Source organism: Vombatus ursinus, unplaced genomic scaffold, assembly GCF_900497805.2.
Source record: "Vombatus ursinus unplaced genomic scaffold, bare-nosed wombat genome assembly UNPS02012179.1, whole genome shotgun sequence".
Lineage (NCBI taxonomy): Eukaryota > Metazoa > Chordata > Mammalia > Diprotodontia > Vombatidae > Vombatus > Vombatus ursinus.
In genome coordinates this window covers 2,353,647-2,364,597 of record NW_020951957.1, presented here as the reverse complement: position 1 = coordinate 2,364,597, position 10,951 = coordinate 2,353,647, and the positions used below count along the sequence as shown (strand labels likewise).

Here is a 10,951-nt window from a genome sequence, read left to right as displayed (position 1 = left end):
CTTCAGTGCTATCTGTCCCTCTAGAGGGAATGATGAGGTTTAAAAAAAGAAAAAAGTAAGATTAAAAAAAAATCTCTATTGAAGGAGGCAGGGTCTGGCCAGCCATATCTTTGCTTTCCACCAAGATGCGCTCCTTTGATCTCCATCATTCACCCACACCAGGTACCACTTCTTGTCCCCTACTCTTTTCTGCTTTCTTTTGTGTATTTTCTTCCCTCATTCAATTGTAAGCTCCCCGAGGGAAGGGAAAGTCTTTCTTTTCCTTATTTATATCCCTAGCACTTATCACAGTGACTGCAACACAGTAGGTGCTTTAAAAGTTTATAGAAGGACTGACTGCTCTTGGTTGCCCTTCTCTGGACACTTAGCAGTTTATCAATATCTTTTATAAACAGATTACCTAGAAATTAACACCAAAATCCAGATGTTATTTGATCAGGGCAGAGGAGAGCAGCACTATCATCTGTTTATTCTTAGACATCTTGCTTCTCTTAATATAGATTAAAATAAATCACATCTTTCTTGGCAGCCAATATTATAATTGTTACCCTATATAGGGCTTGGAGTCAGCTAAAACATCCAGATCTACTCTGCTTTGGCTTGGGGAACTTGATTAACATTAATAACCTGAACACTAAGAAACTGATGTGGGGATTTGGGTCAGATTATTACCACTGAAAATTCTACTTTTGTCTATAATAAATGAGGGAAACTTTTTTTATTATTTTTTTAAAAATAATCCTTTTCTTCATTCTCTTTATATGGTATATGTTTGAGGTTAATATTTTCTAATATATTCTAAGTTGCATCTCCCTTCAACTAATGTTCAGATATACTATTTTTTAAAAATTTATTATTTAGGTCAATTCCCCCTATACTTAAGAAGTTTCTATGAACCCTTTTGCTTTTTCTGCTCAAGTTACAGTGAAACAGAAAGCTAAGTTTCCATAGGTAGCTTCTATATATCATCAAAATATTGTGATAAGCATGAAATGGACAGTTTCTTACCACATCATATGTTTTAAGAAATTTTATTTGTTTAAGAATGGGGGGAAATTTGCATTTTTTTAAATAACTGGAAGTCATTATTTTAGGAGTAAATATTTTGCAAAACAAAATAATTTTCAGATGATTAAACAATAGCTGTCTCAAGGTCCAAATAATGAGTGCTTGTTTTTTCTCTTGAGCAACATAGGAAGTTGAAGGACTTTTTTCCATTAACTCCATCTGGCTTACAGATGTCATTTATTGTGAAAGCACGAGAATATGTGAAAACCTTCTGGCCAAATAGGTTTTCAGCCACATTCATTTTTATAGGTGGATAAGACACTCTCATACATGTGCAAGTACATTTAAGGCAGTATATTTACATTTTTTATGAAACCTTGAAATTTAGGTCCAGGTATTAAAAATACATTTTCCATATCAGACAGCGTTTGCCGTTTACCACAATAAGTGATGGTAGTCTCATTTCCCATCAAACATTATTGTTTTACTATGCGTTTCAATGAAGTCATCGAAATAATGCCGTAGTGGTTAGAACATCAGCCCTGGAGTCAGAAGGATCTGAGTTCAAATCTGGCCTTAGACACTAGCCAGTTGTGTGACCCTGGGCAAGTCACTTAACCCTGATTGCTCTCTAAAAGAAATAAGTTGGGATTTTACATGACAAAGAACATATGGTGATAGAGAGGATTCAGGATGGGACTGGAGAGCTTCCTCAGTAAGTGTTTCTGCCTGCCAATTTTTGTTTTTTCCTTTGGCAGATCATCTCTGTTGGGAGCTTCTGCCACTTTCTTCTCATCTGTCTCAAATGGGACAGTAAGAAGAGCACAAAATCAACTGGTCGACACTCTCCAAGCACTTCTTTTTTTTTTTTAAATCAACAGATTATGTGTGTAGTTGAACTTCCATTCACATATTCTTACGGTATTACCTACTCCTATAGGGTTTCCATGCTAATGTGCTGATGATGAGATTCTAACTTACTAAAGCCTTACTCCATTGGCTTTTTCACTTTCCACAAAGCTGTCAATTTACCTGAATTCCCAGCATTCACAGGATCCACAATGTAAATATAGCCCCACACTCCCTGTTGCCATTCAGCCAATAGGAAAAAGGTTACAAATTCTAAATTAAAAAACAAAACCCTTTACCCAATTGCTTTTGATTCACCTATAACTCTGGAGACATGCAAATGTGTTACATTAGAACTATTTGGGAAAAAGAAAAAAGCATGAACTTTTGTGGAGTTTCATGGGTCAGTTGGCTGTCTGCATGCAGATAATAATAAAAAGTCCCACTGAGCACAATCTCACTGTGATCTGGAGTTCTTCCTGAATCTACCAATGCTGAGACTATTCTTAATTATAGCCTGATTGAAATTAAATAGAGTACCAGAGAGGGAAAAATAGATGTGGGAGGGGAAGAGATACAGAAGGTTGAAAGATGATACTATGTTGATTTCAGTTTCACATTAAAATGGAACTTATGAAAACAATTTGAAATACCTATGTTATAAAAAATTCTTTTCAGTTTTTTTAAGTGACCAAATCCTTATTAAAAAACAAATAAAGAAAAAACAGGTAATGCTTCTAGAACTATTAAGAAATCTGTCCTAGATTTCCAGTGCTCTCCCAAATTTCCCTCCAAACAACTAGAAAACCACCACAAAATTGATCAAGGAGCACAGAAGAAGCTTACCAGCCAGCAGGAAAAGTTTGTCTCACTGGAGTTGGAGGGAAATGAGGTCCAAGAGCTGCAGCAGCCAGCCTCATAGCAAGGGGGCCTGCAGCAAGGCTCTGAACCTGGAGCAATCCACCTCTAAGCCAGCCCCCCACTTCTTGCAGACCAGCAGTCCCCTAGGCAAGCGAACAATCTGTGTAGCATAGCAAAGTCCCATCTCAGCGACACTCCCCGCCCCCCAACACCACACACAAGCTACCAGCAAGGCCTTGACCCCATGGCTGACCAGTGGTGAAGCCACGCCCTAGCGCCTGCCAGCAGAAAGACCCTGTTTCCATAGCAACCTAGCAGCAGGGACACAACCCTGTGACAGAGCAGCAACAAGATTTCTCCAGCCACCAGAAAGACTCTGTTACAATACTTCTTTCTAGGAAGTCCAGAGTCAGACCACTAAAGATGGGCCAAGTGATCCATGGTCAGAGGAAGGGAGCAGGCTCCATCTTCTGAGCTCACGTGAAGCACAGGAAAGGGGCCACCAAGCTCCCAGCTGTCTCACTGAGAGGCATGGCTAAATTAAGGGTATCATAAAGGACATAATCTATGATCCAGGCCAAGGGGCTCCTCTTTCAAAAGTAGCTTCCTGGGATCCTTACTAATTTAAAAAGAGGACAGAGTTGTTGATTACTGCTGAAGGAATCCGTACCCCAGTTTGTGTACTGTGGTAAGAAAACTCAGATCAACATTGCCAATGTCCTTGCAGTTGGCACCATGCCTGAAGGGACCATAGTGTGCTGTCTTGAAGAAAAGCCTGGGGCAAGCTTGTCAGTGTATCTGGAAAGTATGCCACAGTGATTTCTTACAGTCCTGAAGAAACTGATCTCGTCTGTAAACAGAGCTGTGATTGGTGCTGTTGCTGGAGGAGGTTGAAATAAACTCATCCTTAAGGCAGGTGGTGCCAAGAGAAGCTGCTGGTCTCGTGTCAGGAGTATGGCAATGAATCCTGTGGAACACCCCTTAAGAAGAGGTAATCACCAGCATATTGGAAAACCATCCACCACTGGAAGACACCCCAGCTGGACAAAAGATTGGTCTTATCACTGCCCGATGCACTGGTCAACTGAGGGGTACCAAGACTGTTCAAGAGAAGGAAAACTAAAGTATAGAATGCAGACAATAAAAATTATTTTTGGGGAAAAAAAGGATCTGTTACAATAACAACCCAGCAGAAAGTTCCTAACCCTGGGCCAGGCCAGCAGCTAAACCCCACACCCAGGAGAGGCCAATAGGGAAGCCCCATCCCCCAGTAAAAGCCAGAAGGGTAGCCTACCCTCCAGTGAAAGCAAACAGCTAAACCCTTAAGCCCAGTAAACGCCAACAGTAAGACCTTGAGCCCTAGCCTAAAAAGCTTGGGACAGTGAAGGACCAGAGCCCAATTCTTACATAATAATACCAAGTCACATAAAAGGCAGAAAAAAAAATAGCAAAAAACAAGCAAACAAAAAAAGAACTTGACTATAGAAAGTAGCCATGGTGATAGAGAGGATCAACACATAAATTTAGAAGAGGACAATGGTGTCAAAATGGCTACATGTGAAGCTTCAAAGAAAAATATAATTTGTTCTCAGGCCCGAAAAAGAATTACTGGAAAAGCTTAAAAAAGATTTTAAAAATCAAATTAAAAAAGTAGAAGAAAATTAGGAAAAGAAATGAGAGTAATGAAAGAATAATTTTTTTTTAAAAAGTCAGTAGCATGGGGAAAGATATACAAACATTTACAAGGAAAATAACTTCCTAAAAAACAGAATGGACCAAATGGAAAAGGAAGTACAAAAGCTCACTAAAAAAAAATAATTCCTTAAAAATTAGAATTGAACAAGTGGAAGCTACTAATGACTCTATGAGACATCAAAATATGACAAAACAAAAATTTAAAAATATAAAAAAAAATAGAAGAAAATGTGAAATTTCTTAGTGGAAAAATAACTGACCTAGAAAATAAATTCAGGAGAGATAATTTAAAAATTATTGGACTACCTGAAAGCCATGATAAAAAAAAAATAAGCCTGGACAACATCCTTCAAGAAATGATCAAAGAAAACTGCCCTGATATATTAGAACCAGAGGGCAAAATAGATATTGAAAGAATCCACCACTTACTGCCTGAAAGGGTTCCCAAAATGAAAATTCCCAGGAATATCATAGCCAAATTCCAGAGCTCACAGATCAAGGAGAAAGTATTGCAAACATCCAAAAAGCAACCATTTGAATATTGTGGAGCTACAGTCAAGATTACACTGGATTTGGCAGCTTCCACATTAAAGAACCAGAGGACTTGGAATATGATATACCAGAATGCAAATGAGGATTACAACCAAGAATCATCTACCCATAAAAACTGAGTATAATCCTTCAGGGGAAAAAAATGAGCATTCAATGAAATGAAGGACTCTTAAGCATTCCTAATTAAAAGACCAGAACCCTGCCCTCCCCCATGGGGAAAAATAAATGACCCTAAATACATAACTCAAGGAAAACATAGAAAGGTGAAAAAGAAACAAGATAAAATGTAAGGAATTCAATAAGGTTAAACTGTTTCTATTTTTACATGACAAGATAATTTTTCTAACTCTTAAGAAGTTTGATACTATAAGAGCAATTAGAATGAGTATATATAGACAGAGGGTGTGGATATAAGGTGACTTTGATGGGATGATACCCCACCCCCCGTAAAAAATAATCAAAATAAAGGGATGAGAAAGAGAATTGCATTGGAAGAAGGGGAGGGGGGATTGAATGGGGGTAAATTATACCAAATAAAAGAGTCATAAAAGAGCAATCATAATAGAGGGGGAAATGAAGGGTTTGGCAGGTAAAGCTTAAACCTTACTCTCATCAAAATTGGCTCAAAGACTCAAACACACACTCAGTTGGATATAGAAATCTATCTTACCTTATGAGGAAGTAAAAAGGGCCAGGGATAGTAGAAAGGGGAAGAGGAACTGATAAAAGGGAGGGTAGATTGGGGAAGGTGGTGATCATAAGTAAAACACTTGTGAGAAGGGAAAGGGTGGGGGTGAGATAGAAAGGGATAAACAAGGGGAAAATAGCATACACAGTTAGTTATCAAAACTATAAATGTGAATGGAATTAAATCACCCATTAAATGGAAGCAATAGCAGAATGGATTAAAAACCAGAATCCTACAATATGTTGTTTACATGAAACACATCTGAAGCAGAGAGATACACATGGGTTAAAGGCAAGGGGCTGGAGCAGAATTTATTATACATCAGTTGAATCAAAGAAAGCAGGGGTAGTAATCATGATCTCAGACAAAGTGAAAGCAAAAAAAATAGATTGAATTAAAAGAGGTAAAGAATGAAACTTTATCTTGCTGAAAGGTACCATAGATAATGAAGTCATATCAATACTAAACATATATGGACCAAATGGTATAGCATCTACATTTTTGAAGGAAAAGTTGAATGAGTAATAGGAAGAAATAGATAATAAAACTATACTAGTGAGGGACCTCAACTTTCCCTTCTCAGAACTAGATAAATCTAACCACAAAAGAAAAAAGAAAAAAGTTAAGAAGGTAAATACAATTCTGGACAATTTAGATATGATACATCTCTGGAGAAAATTGAATGAGGATAGAAAGAACATAAGAATATATGTAATATTATAGATATATATGTACATATGTATATACATATAAATGTATATATTTATTTATTTTCTAAGCAGTACATGGCACCTACACAAAAATTTACTATTTATTAGGACATAAAACCTCACAACCAAATGTAGAAAAGCAGAACTAGTAAATGTATCCTTTTAAGATCACAATGCAATACAAATTACATTCAATAATTGACAATGAAAAGAGAGACAAAAAATTGATTGGAAATTATCTAACTCTAAAAAATAAGTGGGTTGAAGAACAAATCATAGAAACAATCAATAATTTCATTAAAGAAAATGACAGGAGAGGATTTGGGATGATGGCAGAGTAGGTAGAAAATTCAAAGCTCTCAAAATTTCCCCTCACAAAAAAAGATAAAATAGCACCTTAGGGTGAACAAAATGTGGGTAAAAATAAATAAGAATAGGGGCATGACAGGGGTCAATTGCAGAGCTTCAGAAATAAAATCCCAGGTTGAGGTTTGGTCTTTGTGAAGAGTAAATACCTCTAGGCTAGGGGCCCACCTTAACAACAAGCACAAACTGCTTAAACAACAAGCAGCAGGCCCTGGGCTTAGTTGGATTGGGAGTCTACCTCAGCCCCAGCTACAGGAAATTTTAGCCCCGGGAGTGTGAGGGGAGTTGGGCATCTGAGCTCAGGAAGACTGAAGGAACCTCTGCTGACAAGGAACACCAGATTTAGCTGTTCTGCAGAGAGTGGCAGGGGTGAAAAGGAATCAACACACACCTGGTGAGTGCAGAAGCAGAGGGGCAGAAGGCCCCCGGCTGTGGGAATTTACAGGAGGCTGGAGGTTTGACTTTGGTTCCAGGCTAGAGGGGATAACTGAAGATCTGAGGTCAGTAACCCCAGGTCTAGAAGTGACTACAAAAATTAAGCTATTACTACCAAAAAAAAAAATGCAAAGGCAAAGGAGAAAGAATCCAACTATGAAAGCTATTATGGGAATACAGAAGACCAGTGTTCATCTTCAGAGGAGAATATTGAAGGAAAGAAACCCTTTTCTGTCCCAAAGAGTAACATCAAATGGTCACCTGACTAAAAATAATTCATAGAACTTAAAAAAAATACTTTAAGAATCAAATGAGAAAGGAGGAAAAATTAAAAGAAAAATAAGAATAGTCCAAGAAAAACAAGAAGACTATGAAAGTCAACCAATTAGAAAAAGACATCCAGAATCTTAAGGAAGAAAATGACACTTTGAAAATTAGAATTGGGCAAGGTGAAGCCAGTGAAATTATAAGAGATCAAGAAATAATTAAACAAGATATGAATAATGAAAAATAAAAGAGAAAGTGAAACATCTTATTAGATATTTCACTTTCTCTTTTATTTTTCAACAGATCTAGAGAATAGATCAAGAAGAGAAAACATAAAAATAATTGCATTAACTGAAAGCTATGAAAAAAAAGAATCTTGATACAATAATACAAGAAATAGCTAAAGAAAATTGTCCTGAAGCATTAGAACAAGGGGGAAAGTCAAATATATACGTATATATATACACATATATATCAGCAGTTAAAAGAGATCCTATGAGGAAAATTCATAGGAATATTATAGTCAAATTCCAAAAACCCCAGCTCAAGAATAAAATATTAAAAGCAACAAGAAAAAAAAAACTTAAATATGATGGTGCTACAATTAGAATCACACAAGACCTAACAGTGGAGACATGAAAGGACCACAGATCTGGGAACACTATCAAAGAACAAAAGAACTGGGGCTTAGGCTAAAAATTTCATACCCAGCAAAGTTAAGCATAATCCTGAATGAAAAGAAAAAATGGAATTTGATCAATTGTCAGACTTTCAAGATTTTGTTAAAAAAAAAAAACAAACCTGAACTTAACAGAAGATTTGACATACAAAAGCCAAGAGAAATATAAGGTACATACTGAAGACTGATTACAAGGGATTCAATAAGGACAGACCATTTACCTTTTATATATATGTAAAGTGCAAAACATGTGTCTAAGATTTTTATTAATAATTGGGTAGCTCATAAGAAAGAAAGATCATACACTTGAGTATGATATGACTTTAAAAAATAAAACCATTTAGGAAAAGCTAAAAAGAGTAATTATTTTATACAAATGAGGTGCAAGAGGAAGAATCAATACAGGAGAATTAGATGGAGGAGGAGGACTGGTAGTTCTGGTAATCTACTTTCATCAGGAATGGCTTGAAGAGCGAACAATACACACACACACACACACACACACACACACACATCTAGAAGAGTATAAAAGTCCTCTAAATTTAGAAGAAATAAAATAGTTAAGGGAAAGAGAAGGGGGAGAGGACAAAGGAGGGATCTCTACAGGGAAGGGTGAGTGAATAGGTCATAGGGGACTATAGAAGGAACTTTAGATTTATGGGAATGGAAAGATAGGGGAGGGATCCTTGGAAGGGGGGTAGGCTAAGTAATAGAAGGGCAAGGTAGCAGGTAGAAGTAAAGTAGGAGTCAGGGGGGATAGGAAACAAGAGATATGCACAAACATAAAAACAAAGATCAGGAGTAGAATTTGTTTGAGAAGGTATATGTCTATATGTAACTATATATGTGTTTATATGTATATATCTATAGCTATAGAGAGATATATGGACACTCAATTGTAACCTTGGGGGGGGTGGCAGGGAAAGGAAAAAAAGAACAAAGTAAAAAAAGTGCACATTAGAGAACAAAAGAAAACTTGCAAGGAAGCAAAGAAAGTTGGATGGCTCTTGACTGTAATGTATAGTACTTATCATACAGGCTTTCTTCAAATGAAAATTTATAGTTACTCATTTTGAATCTTTTCTTATGTTCTGCTATGCACATAACATACTTCCCCCCCTTCTTACTTTGTAATTAAGTTCCAATATTTAAGTTTATGCTATGTTTTTTTTCTTTTCTCTATTCTGGGTTTGTGTTCTGGTGTTTGAGTCTGAAATAAAATTCAATTAAAAATAAAAGAAAATGACAACAATGAGACTATATACCAAAATTTATGAGCTGTAGCCCCAGTAGTACATAGGTAAAATTTTATATATCTAATTGCTTACATCAATAAAATAGAGAAAAAGCAGATCAATGAATGGGGCCTGCAGCTAAAACAAAAAACAAACAAAAAAGTAGAAAAAGGACAAATTAAAAATCTCCAATTAAACACCAAATTGGAAATCCTGAAAATCAAAAGAGAGATTAATAAAATTGAAAGGAAGAAAATCATTGCTTTCAAGGTTTATTGTGACACTAAAAGAAGTGTGGGGTGTGGAGGGGAGATTTTAAGAATCTGTGCATTTGGTTAGAATAAGACTGACCTTTTTCTAGGGAAAAAATATTGTGGAAAGATTTGGATTGAATCAAGGAGTGACCAATAGCCTGGAGTGACTGGGAGGTAACAGAGAAGGGGTCTAGATGGGATTAAAGGTGGGAAATAGCCTGGGGTGGTCTGGAGGTAACAGGCAATGAAGGGCTGGGCTGGGTCAAGGTAACAGAGAATTGAAGATTGGGCTGGATCAGAGCCACAATGAGAGGACAGTTGAAAGGATTATTGAGTATGTAGGTGGTGATGTATAAAAAGGTTCAGGAGCTAGGTAGTGTTTTTGGGGTCCAGGTCCCATTCCCTGTCATTACCAGATCTCAAATTGTATCATAAAGTGGTTATTATCAAAACAATCTGGCACAAGCTAGGAAATAGAATGGTGGATCCATGGAATGCATTAGGTACACAATGTATAATAATAAATGACTATAGTTATTTAGTTTTTTTTATCAATCCAAAGATCCAAACTTTTGGGACAAGAACTCACTATTTGACAAAAACTGCTGGGAAAACTAGATAGCAGTTTGGCAGAAACTATGTACAGACTAATATCTCAATCTGTATACCAAGATAAGGTCAAAATAGGTACATGATTTACACATGAAGGGTGATACTATAAACAAATTAAGAGAGCATGGAATAATTTATTTGTCAAATTTATGGATAAAGGAAGAATGTAGGACCAAAGAAAATAGAGAGAACACTACAAAATCAAAAATAAATAATTTTGATTATATAAAATTTAAAAAAAGTTTTACACAAACAAAACAAATACAACTAATATTATAAGGAAACCGGAAAACTGGGGTGGGGGGTAAGGATTTACAGGTATCTCTGATAAAGGCCTTATTTCTCAAATATATGGAGAACTGAGTCAAATTTATAAGAATGTAAGCCATTTTCCAATTGACAAAAGGAGGATATGAACAGGTAGTTTTCTGACAAAAAAATCAAAACTATTTATAGTCATTTGAAAAAAAAATGTTCTAAATCACTATTATTTAGAGAAATACAAATTAAAACAACTCTGAGATGCCACCTCACACCTATCTGATTGGCTAATATGAAAAAAGAAAAAGAAATATGTTGGATGTTGGAGGGGATGTGGGAAAACTGGAACACTAATGTACTCTTGGTGGAATTGTGAACTGATCCAATCATTCTGGAGAGTGATTTGTGACTAGGTCCAAAGGGTCATAAAACTATGTATACACTTTGATCCAACAATACCACTGCTATGTTTATAGCCC

At 36.3% G+C, this 10,951-nt stretch overlaps 1 pseudogene; it reads left to right on the top strand.

Moving 5' to 3' along the window:
- The first annotated feature begins 3,141 nt into the window (after positions 1-3,141).
- On the top strand, positions 3,142-3,841 carry LOC114039728 (annotated as a pseudogene).
- The last annotated feature ends 7,110 nt before the right edge of the window (positions 3,842-10,951 follow it).